The sequence below is a fragment of the Rhea pennata genome, chromosome 2 (assembly GCF_028389875.1).
Source record: "Rhea pennata isolate bPtePen1 chromosome 2, bPtePen1.pri, whole genome shotgun sequence".
Lineage (NCBI taxonomy): Eukaryota > Metazoa > Chordata > Aves > Rheiformes > Rheidae > Rhea > Rhea pennata.
The window spans coordinates 76,330,255-76,346,227 of NC_084664.1; the positions used below are offsets into that span (position 1 = coordinate 76,330,255).

General features: G+C 36.4%; 1 protein-coding gene across 5 annotated transcripts in view; it reads right to left on the reverse strand.

Moving 5' to 3' along the window:
- SEMA5A (semaphorin 5A) overlaps nt 1-15,973 on the reverse strand; it is a 305,622-nt gene that overhangs the window by 41,267 nt on the left and 248,382 nt on the right. The gene's annotated exons all lie outside the window — the stretch shown is intronic.

The following is a 15,973-nucleotide window of genomic DNA, read 5'->3' on the forward strand; positions in this document are numbered from 1 at the left end:
CAAGAAAATCTCTCTGCTATTTCTTCCTTCCTTTCCAACAACCACCATCCAGTTCCCTTTGGTACATGTTACCCACAGCTCCCAGCATTACCAAACTCATCAGAAGCAAATTCCTTGTGGATTGATACACACCAAAGGAAACAGACCACACCTAAGAAACAAATGCAGAACTCACCAATATTCTCAAGTCTCACAATATATGCTCTCTAAGGAGAATGACCAACATCTGTAGGTCCTACCCATTCATTTTCCAGAACATAATATGCTTATCTGATGCAACTGACGTGCTCTGTAAACTGTACCGACAAAACTAAACAACCATTACATATCAGAATGAATTCACATTGACAAATCATAAAAGGCAAAAGGAAGTAGCCATCAGTAGGACAACAATTTTAAAATGATCTCTCTACCTCTGAGCTCTTAGAGATCCTCTGATGCTCAGAGGAGGACATCTTTTGAAGATAAGCCTGGTAACTGTAATGTGTAATTCCTCTAGATACTAAAAATCACAGACACGAGAGAAATAACAGTTACATAATGCAGTTTAATTTCCTCCTTCTGTTATCCCTAACCATGCTGATACCACCATGTTTCAACATCTAAAAAATTGTCTGCTTCCCTTTTTCCCATTGGAGATGTTTTTATCTCATACGTTCCTCAGTCTACTACCTCTTGCGTCAGATGGTCTAAGTTATTAACATACCCAATTAAACTGAGGGCAATTGCTCTCAACTTGTATTGTGGAAATAAATTTTCTCATGACCCCTTTAGGCAATTGGTTAAATCACAAGACTGTTTTAGTCAGTCTTGCTGTGAAGACTGAGGACAGTCTTTACAGTCAAGACTGATGTATGACTGCTCCTCTCCTAGTGTATGAAGAATTGACTGTAAAGAAGAACTCATAACAATAACATCTCAAGGATAGCCAGAACCCTAAAATAACCCAGCTTACAATCCTAGCTGCCTATTGACTACCAATGTACAGTATATTTCAACAGCCGGATTATAGTACATCTTTCAGAAAGAGCACTCACTCTCTTCCTGCTCTCCCCCTTTTAAATATAGCACTGATCACCTCCCCACATGGGCTGTTCCTCTATTTTATAACAAGAGCTAACAAAGAGCAAGTAAATTCAAGGCTTCATTTTTCTCCCTAATTTAAATTTCCAGTTATTGAATTTTGCTGTTTCTTTATCAATGATGCTGAAAGAGCTTCCTGACCCGCACCTTCAAATGTATTTTTCACATCAAATACCCCCCACAGTCATAAACTAAGAAAGCTGAACTTTCTAAAGCTTCAGAGGTATGAATCAGGGAGACCCTGATCTCTAGGTCCTGGGTATCCTTATGTCTCCCTTTTTCCCTATTTTCTTATCTTCATTAAGACTGAATACCAAAATCTGACCTCTCACTCCAGAAGCACTCCTATTAACACAGCACGCAGAGGTAAGAACTTGACCCTATGCCATTTGATAGTCTTACTTTAATACAAGTATCTGGTGTGTTTGTGCTTTTCCCTTCCACGGTGCTGCACAAAGGGCTTAAGTAAATCCAATTATCTCTGATGATCTAGTCTCAATCACAATTTTACAACTCCATATAGTTTCCTAATACATACAAGAGGGTTGTGCTTGTCAATATTAAAATATGTTTTATTAGCTTCTGCAATTATCTAGAATATTATTTACTACCTCACCAGTTTTTATGCCACAGTCAAGCTTTACTGACCAAGTATTACATTACAGTCTAGACTGTTAAAAATGTTATTGACCCATGAATTGATTCCAGGCAGACCCCGCTAGAAACCTCCCCAGTCATTTATATCTGTCCACCACATTTTTCAATTTGTCAGTGGGCCAGCTTTTAATCCATTTAACATTTGCCACATTAATTCCATATATTCAGTTTTCCAAATCAAAGTACTTTTTTTTTTTTTTTTTTTTTTTTTTGCTAACACAGAAAAATTCGTCTTGGAAAAATTCAATGACTGGGAGAAGTCCTGTAAATATAAGTCTTTTTATCTAGTAACATATAAACAGGAATAATTCAATCAGCAAAGTAATTGCTGCAATATTAATGTTAATAATTATTTCACAATGATGTAAAAGCTTCGGTTCCTCATTTGCTATGGGTTTTTGTATTGATATTTTTCAAATCAGATATAAAATTGCTAGAAACTGGAAATCTTTCTGAAGTAGATATGGATTTGACAGTTGAGAGGCATGAGAAACAGAGTTTGTGAAATAAGCAACAAACCACTTTTCAAACAGAAACAAGCGATGGAGGAAGCACTTAACTGGAGTTAACATGTTTAAAGCTACTTTGTTAACACATTTCTGAGATGAACTGGTCAGCTCATTCACTCTAGAAAGAAATAAAAAAAAAATAATGATGTACTTGATGTGCTTCAAGTAATGAGTCCCTACACACACCCTAATAGAGGACATACTCATATCCTGTTATATCTGAGTCAGAGAAGAAAGATATTCCTCAAAGCATTTGTAGAGGTCGTTCTTTAATTCTTTCTTCTTCTTGGTGCATAGCTTACAGAAAATTGTGTCTGCTGCCATTCCTGTATAAAAAAACATGTGGTAATACCCATGAAAGGTTCAGAATGTCAGGGAAAATCAGGGCAAACAAATGCACATGTAGATTACTCCTATCAGAGAACATATACAGTAGTAAATAATCCTTCTCTGAGAAAATGTAAATGTGTGTTCTAACAACAGGTGTCTCCAAGAAGTCATGGCACTAATCATTACCCAGTAGAGCTTGCTAGATTCTCTCACAGTGACTGCTGCACCGCTCTACCAAACACCTCATTTGCCATGGAGAATTCAGGAATAGCACAGTGCTTGGTGAAAGTACTGGTGTGATTTGATGTTATAAAATGCCAATATAAGCAGAACAACGATCTGGCTCTGAATAGTTTCAAATTTGGAAATCAAAAGAAAAGGTACAATTCAGAATATATGAGGATATATTTAGTGCTGCTACCATGAAGACATAGTCTGACTGGGAGGATGCACCAGGGATTAGAATATTTGAACTGCTATCTGTGTTTAAATCATCTAGGAGGTCATGCAAGTTTGAAGTGCTGAGGTATAATCAGTGTAAAGGATGAAGTAACTTCACATGATCAAATGAGTACATGTCAAACAAAATTCAGTTTGCACAAACATGAAGTGACACACATGAGAAAAAAAGGCAATTCCTAATTCTGTAAGAAATAATGGATTCTTAGCTGACTTCATCACTCAGGAATGAGATTTTGGGATTACGGTAGACATTTCCATGAAAAAAAAATCAGCTCAGTGGCCATAAAAAACAAACTGAGGACTACAAATAATTAGAGAAGGGAATCAGAACAAAACAGAGTTGTATAAATCCCTGGGTTGCCCATCTCTTGAATATGTTCCATACAGGAAGCAGCTAAACAGAACAAGCCTCTTCAGCCAGGAAAAACTGACAACTGAAGGAAGAATACAGAAGTTTGTATCATGGGTGACTCAGACAGTGAATAGGGAATGATGTCTCTTCCAACACACAAGTGACACCAAGTGAAACTAGTAAGTTACAAGTTCAAAAGCTAAATGAAGTGGTTAGTCACGCAACACCCAGTTAAGCAGCAGAAAACCTTTCCATGGGATGCTGTGCTCCCCCTTCAAAGCAATTAAGACATCTATAATGTAGGATTTGGAAGTCAAGACAAAAAATGACGCAAAAAAATCCACTAGCCTTGTGACTCAGAAAGTTGCACAGTCATGGACACCAGGAGGCTTGCATAGCATCTGGAGTAAAATATTAAGGCACATTTGATTTCCTGCTCTTCCTGCTGCTGGCCGCTTTGGTGATAGGATGTTGGCTTTGGTCTGACTTGGTATTAGCATTTTGATAATATGTTCTTAACATGGGAAGTACCTTGACAGGAAAGCCTGCAACTGACTGCTTCATCTGCTGCCTTCAGAAGCAGAGGTAACAGTACCGGAGGCTGTCATCTGACGCTGGGAGAGCAGTTTGGGTACCATATGGGAGAGCCATGTCTCCAAAAAGATGTCTGTGAATTTCTCCCTTCTATCAGGAGTAAGAAAACTCGAGCACAGACCGTTTGAGTAGGGTGATCCTATGCTCAGTGAATGGTGCTCAATACCAGGCACTGATTATCAGCCATAATTAGACTGCATTCACTTCACTGATTGCACTCACTTCTCTATCCTATCCATACACTCAGTATTCCAGTCTCAGAGTTTAGTCTTTTCTATTGGTCTTTGGTTTTTTTTCTATTTTTTCTATTTTTTAATTATTTTTTCAATTTTCTTTATCAAAAGCTGTCCTAAAGAAGGTATCAAAGAGGCACAAAGGTACTCCTTCTTTAGGTATGCTAGCTAGCCTGTTCAGGAAGACTTCAGAAAATACTGGGAAATGAGCAGTTACACTTGCTTAACTTAGCATCCTTTTGGTTATTGCCTCTCAAGATGAAAGAGGCCTCTTTCTGCAACACACTTGAGCACACTCCAGGCATTAGCTCCTCTTCTCACTTTGTCCAATGCCTGAAAAATTTACAGAAGTGGGACCTCAGACATACGGCGCTCTCCAAAGCAATTCAAGCAGTTGTTATTATTCAATAATAAAACAGGGCACACAATGGTATAAATGCCTCAGATGAAACTACTGAGGCAAGAAACCAACAACAAGAGGTGGAAAAACCTAAGCAGTGAAAAACCTAAGTTCTGTTTTGTGGCCTAATTCACCATACTGTAACTTGTACTTCAGTGTGGGTTAATTGGCTGAGATTTGGTAAGTTTCAGTGCTGGCAGACATGCAGTAAGACCATTAAAGACTAGATTTCTGGGAACAGCTCAACATTTAGAGTGAAATTATTTGACAAATTATTAAATATATATGAATATATATGTTATATATATATGTACTAAAAGTAGACATTAAAAAGAATTAAAGACAAAATAATTAAACCTATTAAAATTAAAATATCAAATTCTCACAAAGCATACTGACAGTAATGTAAGGAAAGGCATAGTAACTCAAAATTCAGTTATTTTACAATAATAGGAGATAAACGCTGATTTACTATTAGCCATGTACCTTCTTTCTGTCTTTAAGTAATAGGGGCTTTTTTTATTTTCCCTTCTTCGCAGCCACTTTTCTCAAAATTTTTAGGAATCTAACCATCTCCAAAACTTTTACACAGATAGTGTGATATTTTGAGACTCACTTCCTTAGGAAATCAAAATGAAATCTTATCTGTATTTTAATTAAAATTTTTATTAATAAAATCAGAATTTAAAAAGATTGCTCCATTCCCATTTACATTACATTCTCATATTTTGGATGGGCTTCGCTTTACAGACTCATATAATTTCTTTAATGTATATAGTAAGCCTATGTTCAATGCACTATTTTTTGTTCTCCTGTTTTTCTTTCTCATCTGTTGATGTGAGAGATAATCTTCACAAGGCAGCTAAATCAACATTAACAAAACTTTGAAATACAAGCAGCCCAATTGTTATCTTTTATGATTTATTTTTGATTTACACATTTTTTTGCTTTTTGTTCCCTCATGCCAATCATTAGTATGACAGGCCTAAAAGTTAAGGTACCAGTAGAAAGTAGCGTTACTGATACATATCGAATGGTCTAGTGTGTCACCTGGGGCAAGATAGAGCTCGAAGATATAACAACTTGAATCTCTCAGCCACCTCTCAACCTTTGAGCTTGTAACAGCAATATGTAGTTACAAGAAAGGATAGCTCCTGCATGCAAACAAAATTCAAGAGAAAATCATCTTACGTTTATAATAGTTTTGTTTACCCATCAAATCACTCATTTCCTGAAAGGTCTAACATAACCTCTTCCTCTTCAAGAATCAAAAGATAGAGCTTTTATCATGCAGCACTTGAAAAATATATTTGGAATAATCCTTGGGAAGAAAAGGATTATCTCATTTATTTTCACTACAGAAACCTAGTGTTACCCACCTAGAAAGCATTTTCAAATTAAAACATACGAAAGACAAAACCAGCCCCTTATCATGTTGCCCTTTTAAGATATACCTTACTTACTGTTATTTTTCTATTACTTCTTCTATTTTTCTATTCTATTTCTATTCTTGTATTTTTCTATTACTTCTATTTCTAATACTTCTTCAAAAGCATGATCTGAAAGAATACTCAAGCCTTACTGCTTCCATTAAGCAAAACGTCTTCTACAGTGCAGATTTCACAGCTATACCTAAAAAATGAAAACTGAAAAGATTTCTAAGATTTTAGTTGCACATTAATCATGCAAAGGCCTATCTATATCCTAGCTTATAGGCATATTTTAGCCTCAATTAAAATCAGTGGGAATATTTCCATTCACTTCAGTGAAACCAGGACTTCAAAGACTGCTGCTGAGGGCAGCTGCAATCCTGGAGTGCTGTAAAGTAAAGGTGGGTAGGCTGTGCTTGTGGTGCTTGTAATGCACATTTAATATCTTTTAAATGGAGAGGGGGAACAAATCATTTTGCCCTATGCAAAAGGAACATTTTCAAGGTTTCTTCTTAAGTGAACTGATTATTGTTTCTCCAACTACTGATTGAGCATAATCCTTTCATTCTGTTTTGTACATTTTTAACAAAAGAATTGCAAGAATTTCCATTACAGTAAAGGGAAATGTAAAAGGAATTAAGGCTGGAGTTCAGAACCATTCCCCCTGCAGGAGTTCAGGACCTGTTGGGCAAGCTGTCAGATTACAATGTGAGATCTGTATTCAGATCTCTTCTCTACTCTAAACCACTTCGCTTTACTTAGAGAAGGGAAATTCCTGCTGTGATTATCTCTTGATAAAACTATTATACTTTGCGCAAAGAACTTGAGTATTTATGTTCTAACCATACATTCCATGGAGGGAAAAAAACCACCAGTTTCCTCTTATCTTTTCTGATAACTGTATAATTTTGTTTGAAGCTATATTTCATGTCAATCCTGCCAAATTTTTGTGAAAAAAACTGTTATAAAAGTTTAATCATTCAATTCTGTGTAGCTTAACTGAATATCTCAAAGGGGACAGAGTTTGTTAGGAACACCTTCTGCTCCACAAGCCAGCAGAATTGCATTGAGGGACTGGGAATTTTATTCTTAAATGCTGTTCCATGGACACTCTAGAATGATGCACACAATCACATTAGCACTGAAGAAACATTTAGAATAACGTAAGCTCATGCAGCATATGCAGCAGTTCCTAATAGTATAAGAGCTCATTTTAATGCATGTATTTAGAATTAACTCATATTCAAAATGGAAGTAGAAATGGCCAAGTCAGAAAATGCTTCTTTATTCTGACAAAGGCTTCAAGATAGCATAGGAAAGAGGCATAGTAGTTAACTTGGATTCTTTCAAGCCTAATCCATTTATGGACCTATATCGCAATTAACCATCTTACCCAAAGGCGCCTAAGAAAAGAAATTGTTACACGATACAGAACAGGATGAATTTATCAAGATTTTTTTTAAATAACTGAATACATTAAAAGCTTATGTGTATTTTTACAACTGCTAGTCAACAAATGGAAAGTAGTAAAACCAAAAGCCCACACTAGCAAGTCTGCCTGCTGACAGCTCAGCATTTGTACCAATGCTTCAGGAGTCCCTGGTGTGATCCCAGTGCTCATACTAGAAGAGCCCAGTTCTGCATCCTGTGCCCGGAGCAGCTTGCTAACACTTAATATAGTTACTCCCCTCCCGCATCCTCTTAACTTTTACACAATTAGACCACAAACACTCTGAGAAAGAAGTCTTTTGTAGCATCTCTGTGCAGGTCTTTGTATAATGGGATCCTGTTTCATCCTTATGGCTTTTAGGCACCAAAACAGAATCAATAATGCTATAATGGTTTAGAGGTTAGCTTCCTACTGTGGTATGCAACAGACACTCATTCCAACTCAATATTTAGTTGGACTGAAACCGCTTTCAACCAACCCTCTTTCTTAAACCTCTGGGCGAGCTGCAGATCAACAACACGCGACTGCAACCATGCTGTCTTTCACAGACTGCTAAGAAAGAGTTTCCAAACTACAATCAGTATGGGACTCCAAGTCCAAAAATGCCCAAAATCCCATTCTCAGTGGGTTTTTTTGTTCTTAAAATCTGAGTATGAAAGTATCTCAAAATTAGTCAAAGAACTGACTAGTGGAATTTACTGTCTGTATTCAAATTAAGAATGAAGTTTACTTAAAACATAATGTATTTCAGTGAGATGGATTTGAATTTTGCATACAGATGTCTTTTCTGGCATGTCCTTTCCTGTCTAATAAGCATTCAGAATTCAGCATCTTGAACAGGCTGCAACTACAGACTGTACACCTGTTTTTACTGGATACTCACCTCAGCTTAAGGGGGGTGTTTAAAGCCCACAAGAGAATTAATAGTCTGTCTGGTTACCCTATTCCTCTTTGAACATGGAATTACCTTTCTTACTGATTTAACCACAGATTTTCTTTGGATGAAAAACACACTGTACTTTTTGTTTACACTGATATAATCCTCCTGTAAATTACTCTGTTCCTTTCATTCTCAGTGCACTGAAGATTTTGAACACAGTGCTAATTGTTGGGAAATGAAAAATGCCTCTAAAAATGCATGGGCTAAACAGAAAATTTTTCTTCTCATTCCTCCTTCGGTTTTACTCTATCCTATTATGTATGGCAAAAAAACCTCACAAAATGGATGAGCTGTGCAATGTGCTCTTAAGGAATATATATACATATATATTCAGCTACACTCAAGGAGCTAGCAAACAGGTTTTCCCCAACTGAAATTTTTCTAGTTAACAAATTTTACTATTTTTACCACATTCATGCAAATATGTCTTTCTGCATTTGTGTGCATTACTTATTGTTAATATCCCACTTAAGTACTTTTGTAAATACTCTGCCACGCAGAGTAGGTTAGGGACCTGCCACTAATTAGGAACCAAAGACATATAATTGCCAGTCCTAAATATTGATAAATAATATTCCAGGTTCTCCAGTAATTCCATTGGCTTAAAAGAGCCACGAAGGGTGTTTATCTAGCAAAGGAAGCTGATTAAGTGGTTCAAGACCCTAATGCTTCTAAGAGTGCATCCCATCCTTCTAATGAAAATTACTGTCTTGCAGTTGTTCAGGTTGTTTAGGGGATAGGTATCCAGGGTTCAGCTGCTTCAGTTCATAGTCAGAATCTTATTGCAAATCTCCCCTTTAACTGTGGTGTAGCATGCTGAACAGTTACCTGGCAGAGCACAGACACATCTCCTATTCTAGCAACTCTGCTGTGAGTAAGAACTTCCAGGGAAGGTGGGACAAGAAACCTGGAGCAGCATCACGAGAAACCACTACAATTCAGTGAGACAGAAGACAGCTGTCAAAGGACTAATGATTCAGTTATTTTTGCCCTATACGTTGTGTAACATTTAGACTGCCACAAAGCCTGAACAAAGAAAGTACAAGATATTTCCGAGCTGATGAAAACAGACCACACATGACAATAAAAAATCAAGGCCATAAAGCTGAAGAGACTGTCCACCTATAAATAATGGTATGGATTTAATTATATTGGTCCAAAACTGATTTCAACTAAGCAGGCACTGTTTCTCCATGTAGACAAGGCCTCAATAAGAGTAAGACATGTCCTGCAGATCTAAGAAATAAGATGACAAGCAGGTGGTGAAATGTAAATATCAATAAAGCTAAATTATGCGCTACTTGTACATGAGTTAAAAGGAATCTTCAGACCAGCATTTTCAACTAATGTGTAAGCATCAGCTCTTATATCTGTATTTGTACAACTAATCGTAAAGAGAGAAAATTCAGCTGTGCCTTGAAAATAAGGGGGTACTAGTTACAATTTAAAAAGATCGGGGAAAGAAATGCATCCATCTGTAGGCTGTGATTTTGCTTCTTAATATTTCAAAAGTGGGGAAAAGGAGGTTGTTCAAAATTCCATCTATTAGAATATGATCAGCTTATTGGAATAATTAAGTTGCTGCAGCTTCACAAATTACTCAGCTGGGCCATAGTAGTGATCTGTGCATGTGATTTTAATCCATTACAAATGCAAATGCAAGTGTAAAAGAAGGTGGATTAAGTCATATGGATAACTGGTGATTTACTTTGCTGTAATAACTCAATTGTTTGTGATTAGCTTCACATACCCTTACTAAGAAGCTTACATTTTTCACATGGGCCCTGTAATGCCTGACAAAAAGAAAAATCTCCTTTACATTGCTGAAATAGGTATTGCTAACTTAAAAATGTACTTTTATAACTGTTGGGAAATATGGCTATCCAAATATTTATTAAGTTGGACTAAAGCTGGTAGAAGAAAATTCAATAGTCAAAAAGGCATAAAACGGTTGTCAGTTCTTCACTTACAAAGACTGCTCCTTTGTAATGACTGCAAATCTGTTATCACAAATAAATTACCGTGATTTCTACTCCATGGCTTAGTTTTTTCCTCCTCTAGACTTCTAGAAACACAACAACAGCTCTATTCTTGTTTTGAGATCCATACCAAAGAATTTTTAAACATCAAAATTGGAAGCAAATCTGGGACTTTGAAGAGAATTTAGAGGTGTTTGGCTTTGCTTTTGTACTTGCTGGTGAATGAAAGGGAAGGAGCTTGAGGAGATAGGCTGTAGACTTTGGAGGGGTTTCTGGAAGCCCAGAAACTCTGAAATGAGGGCACTGATAAATGATATCTGCTTGTGCAGGCTTGGAAATGTAGGTTTAGTTTTCACAGGCAATACTACAACTACTTTATTTGCAACTTTGTGACCTACAAGAAATTAGAGTCTTTGATTCCTGAGAAGGAATTTTATGATTTTCCAAAAGTTCTTACAAATGCTGTCATGGTTTATCCATTGTTAACTACACTTACAGTCAATGTGTCTTTACCTGAATTTAGTAAAGGGAAGATCTGCAGATGAGTTTTAGTTTGGTTTGTCTGCTACCACATACCACTAACTCCAGAGGCTGCTACCACAGTGTGCAACTTTGTAGGAGGGGAATAAAGTAAAAGCTGCATCACCTGTAATCTTGAGTCTGAGGATAAGGAACTGGGGTGGTATTCCTACGGAGAAAAATGACTGATTTCCTTCACAAGGCTTCAAATTACACAGTCGTAGAACAGTTCCGGAACCTTACACACTGAGAATACATCTACTTACAGAATATTTTGACCTAGAAAAAACAACTGCGTGAAAAGAAATCCACCAAATAAGGTAGAAAAACAAAATAGTTGCTACTATTTTAGTGCTAGTCACAGAGCAGACCATCTCAGAATCTTATTGTTTGTCCGTAGTCATTTCTTATATTGTCAGTGCAGCATTGTCTGTACAATCATTATTCTTATTTCCTACAATCATATGTCTAGATTTAACTGAACTTACATATTTTTAAACTCAGAATCTAAGGGCAAAAATATAATGTACCACATAGATGTATATATCAAAACAGACCTAGGAGTATGAAACTGTTAATTCTGCAAATTTACTTGGAGAGTAAGCATTTGACTGCAGTGTGTTTTGTGGGTTTTTTCCCCCATTGTAATTTAAAAGACCTAGAAACTATATTCCATACAAAAAATGAAATCAAAAATTGAGAAAGCTACAACTGGAAAGATTTGAAGTTGAGTTTTGTCTGAAAATCTGATTATTTTAATATCCTTACTGTATATTTCATTCCAAAGAATCACTTAAATGAAAAAAATCTACAATGTCACCATTCCTGAGATAACCCGAAGTACCTGCTACATGATAAATGTGTCAGTGACAGAAATGAGACAAAATGAATAGTTAAAGAGCCATAGACTTTGATTCAGAGTTGCCAATTCAGACCCAGGAGCCACAGGGAAAAGCAGAGCTGCTTGCTAAAATGTATTAAGATGTGTAAGTACTTAAATCTATTAAAATTATATTTTGTCAAAAAATGAGTAGCTTACACATTCAAGGATTTTGATCATCCACAGCTTTTAATGAAGGCAGCAGAGAGTGTATGTTCTGCATTTTTTAAAACAAAGCCATTTAACTGGTGGTCTGAGAATGGACTTGGAGGCCTCATGAAGGTATCCTTTCTGTAAAATATGGCTAACATCAGTCCACCATCTCACAAATTGCTGTTGCCTCCATAAACTCCAAATATTATGAAGTTCTATCTACTAGGAGGGAAAATAAGAATGGTAAGTTAAAGTGTATATGAACATCTATGTCCTCCTAGCTTAAAGGTCGCACTAGACCCCTGTGGTTGAGTGAAAAGAGGAAAAAAACAAACATACAAAAAAACCCAAATCCATGCCAAGCAAAATTTTTCTCTTTCTAGATGATGAGAGGGAGGACAACACATGCAGGAAATGAGTTTAGCAGGTAGGATAAAAGTATTTTTTAAATGTTATAAACCTCTTTTTAAGGCCTTGACCCAGGCACACTGAAGCAAAGAGTAATGCAACTTACAGTGCACTTAAGTGCAATTAAAAACTTTATCACACCACAGGCACCTGCCTTTCCCCAAGGCAGCAGTTTTAGCAGGGCTGACAGAAGCGAATGTGTGCCCGTACCTCAGTCATTAATGTTATAGTCCAACGTATAAACACAAAACTGTCTTCAGTCATAGCTTGTAATCAGTTGGAGCACAGCAACTGAGATGCAGACGTGTTTGCTTCTGCCAACTCCACTACAAGAAAATAAGACCTTTAGTAAAGGGGAATACCTGAGCTACAAGCTGCTTAAACCACCCTAGCAAGTGTCAGCAGAACTCATTTGTCAGAGCCCTTGGCTATGCTTTAGCAAATGTTGCCCCCCCCCCAAAAAAAAAAAGAAAAAAAGAAAAGAAAAAAAAAGAACGAAAAGGCAATTCAAATCATATAATCAAATTTTACGGGTTGCCTGGTTGAAAAGTAGAAACCCAGAAACAAACATATCAAAACATATCTCTAGCTGTGACAGTAACCGTAAGAACATTCACAGGATTGCATTTAATATGTCACTAAGTGAAACTGCACAGGTAAGTATAAATAGGTAATTGACCATATTTTTTTTATGCATGATTATCAACTTGCTTGTATCCTTCAGGTAGGATTCAATTGCCCAGATACAGGGCTTTGTAATTCAGTCTTTGTTTTGGCAGTTCGATCAGTACATGTCAACTCTTTGGCATTTTCAGGCCAGTAACATTACTAACTGACATATAAAAGTGTTAGCTATAGACTGCAAATTGCTTTTTATAGAAAAATAATAAAAAGTATTTTGCATTCCTGTTGTATTGTGTACTCATACTGCGCTTTTAAATTAGAAACATCAGTTCATTTATAAAGAGTTCTGGCTTATCAAACAAAATCCTGAAGGGAGTTTGCTGAGCTGATTTAAGATAACTGTCCTAGCTCAGAGGAGAAATTCTACTTGAGAAAGGCAAAAAAATGGACACAAAAGGCGGCTCAGCAAAGTTGCACGTTTGGAAAGGAAAAAAATCATCATGAAAGAGATTGTGGGGGTTTTTTTAGAAGAAAAGCTAGTTACAGACACTTTTGCTTTTCTACTCCTCTAAGATAATCAGTAAAATTTGTGACCAAAACACCAAAGTTCTGAGAAAAAGAAGTCTCTCTTTTAGCTACCCACAGACAAAGCAACATCAGTAAGAGCAGTAATAGTAGAAAGGACAGGGATATCAAAAAGATGGTCCAGACTGGATAGGACAGGCAGTCTGCCTTGTTTTCAATTCCTCCTTAAGACTCCTAAAGGGAGAAAAGAAATAAACCCAGTAAAGGTCTTTGATAAAGACAGGATGATGACACAAGGCTGAGTTTGCATACCCACAGGCAGATGTTAACGTATGTACATAAAATAACAGCAGTAATATATAAAGAAATTTCACTGACAAGGAAAAGCAGGTGGCTGGCAAGGATTTGGGGATGAAAGTGTGAGGACAGAGGCAGCCTGCAGGACCCCATGGGAGAGAGAGAACGAAGGCAACAGAACATTAATTTCATCAATTGCTTTGCTTTGCAGAGAGAAATTATCACAGTACCTTAAAGGGAAGGCTCACATGATTATTTCTTTTAACGCTAAGTGTAGTAACTAATTCACCTATTCACACTCTTGCAGTTTAAAAACAACATATGGAAAGGTATTAAATCTTTTATCTTTCTATTCTATGTGCATAATGTAGTACTTTTGGTCTAGCAAGTCCTTGGACATTGGCTTCTCAGCAAGACGTACGTATTTTAGTAGTGGTGATGAGGTATGGAAGATGAGGCCTGCATGCTGTGCAGTTCATTCTTGGGTTATAAAGGCAATCACAGGGTGAATACCAACCAATGTAAACTTTCTGTGTTATTGGATTCCAATACAATATGAAACCTAAGAGATTCACTCCCAGGTGTTATGCTGGTAGAGAGGCATGAGAAAGATGCCTAAAAGGCCTTCAGTAAGGAGGAACCATACATGTTTGTTAAAAAATTTAAGTCTATACAAGATCATGGATTATTACATTATTTTCTTACTCTGAGTTGAAGAATTGCTCAGATGAGTTGCTCCCATACATATTCTTCTGGCACAGAACTTTTTTTTTTTTTTTTTTTTTTTTAATTTTTGCTTCTTTATATACTAGGAAAAGGAATAGTTTTGCAAGTTTTACTACCTATGGAGTGACACGGCTGTAACTGTATTTGGATAGGTCTGTGAGAGGTCAAAACTTTGAAGCTATTGTTCCTTGAACTGTAGCTGGTGTAGGTAAAACATTTCTAACATATCTGGTAGAATAACAAAAAAAAAAAAAAAAAAAAAAAAAAAAAAAAAAAAAAAGGAGAGAGAGAGGAAAAAAGAAAAGAAAAAAAATATAATGATCACTCTGCACGGTAACAAAGAAAGTTTCTGATTTTACAGAATGGAAGGTTCACTAACTTTTTCCTTTGGAAGAATCTGCGAAGGATGGATGCATATAGGTAATTTTTTTTTAAGGACACTAGAAAGAAATAGCTTGAGCTGGCACAGTTTTATCATGCTCAGAAGAGAACAGTCATTCCATTTCATTTATGGGAATGTTCCAAAGAGCTTATACTTGAACAGAGAATCTATACTCATATGGCAGTTCATTTGTCTGAAAAGTACAACATAATATGTGTTATGGAAAATGTGAATTACTTGTGATAATACTCTGTGACATTAAACCTCAAAATATTTGCAATCATTCCATATTAGAAATCAAGCAACATCTTCAAATACGTTATATGACCATGATTTCTTTCAATAGTGTAGCCTCGGAACATATATCTTAGCAGAGGAGGATGCTGAGATACAAGAAATCACATCTCATGATAATGATGGTATTAGATTTGATTATTACTCAGATGCTAAAGTTGTGCTTTATCTGAAAAAAAAACTTGCTTCATTTCTTCCATTGACAACAGAAAGAAAAAGGGGGCACACAACGTATATGCATTTCTAATAAAACAAAGCATTACCATGCATGCTAAGTGGTCACATGAACATCAGATTCAGGATTCTTTTAATGAAGTCCTGTGTGCCCATTTTATACCCAGATTGTTTTTTTATACGTACATAATTTTAGGTACAGGATATTAAGAACAGGAATAAGGAGTTTAAAAGTATGCTTTATATCCACTTTGAACGATGAACTGAAGAATCTTCGGTTTGGAAGGGCCTTTGATCAGAACCTCGGAGTGTAATGTTAAGATTATGTAGTCACATCAGTACAGTGTACCAACTCATTCCTGTTAGGAAGAGAACAAATACGAATCTGTCTGGCATCAGAGACAACGAGACATGAACCTACGACAACTGCATTTGATAGGGGAATTATCTATTAATCAAGAGTTAAATGAGGAGGACTTGTCTTTCCTTACAAGGACTGAACAAAGTAGCCCTATCTTTATTTGCTCATGTGATAACACTGCTATCCAGCACTAAGAAGTTTCTGACATTAT